The sequence below is a fragment of the Coregonus clupeaformis genome, chromosome 1 (genome assembly GCF_020615455.1).
Source record: "Coregonus clupeaformis isolate EN_2021a chromosome 1, ASM2061545v1, whole genome shotgun sequence".
Lineage (NCBI taxonomy): Eukaryota > Metazoa > Chordata > Actinopteri > Salmoniformes > Salmonidae > Coregonus > Coregonus clupeaformis.
The window spans coordinates 6,582,506-6,583,002 of record NC_059192.1 but is presented as its reverse complement, the minus strand read 5'-3'; positions in this window follow the sequence as shown (position 1 = coordinate 6,583,002).

Genomic DNA, 497 nt, shown 5'->3' with positions numbered 1-497 from the left:
GAATGTCCTTGAGTGGCCCAGCCAGAGTCCGGACTTGAACCCGATCGAACATCTCTGGAGAAACCTGAAAATAGCTGTGCAGCAACGCTCCCCATCCAACTTTACAGAGCAGAGCTATATATATATTAGCAAAAATGTCTAAACCTGTTCTTGCTTTGTCATTATGGGGTATGGTGTGTAGATGACTGAGAATTGTTTTTTGAATCCATTTTAGAATAAGGCTGTAACATAACAAAATGTGGAAAAAGTCAAGGGGTCTGATGAATACTTTCCGAATGCACTGTATTTTATGTTTCGTATGGTATGTATTAATTTGTGGATGTCCATCATCCATTTCGTATCATATGTTACAAATTACAAGGCATATGATATAATACGAATAGCAATTTTTCGCAGATTTACATTTACTATGTTACGTATAGTCTATGAGACCAGGCTGCACTGAGAAACTGCTCCAGTCTCTCCCACTGAGCTGAGCCGCCTTGCGTACTGTAGAC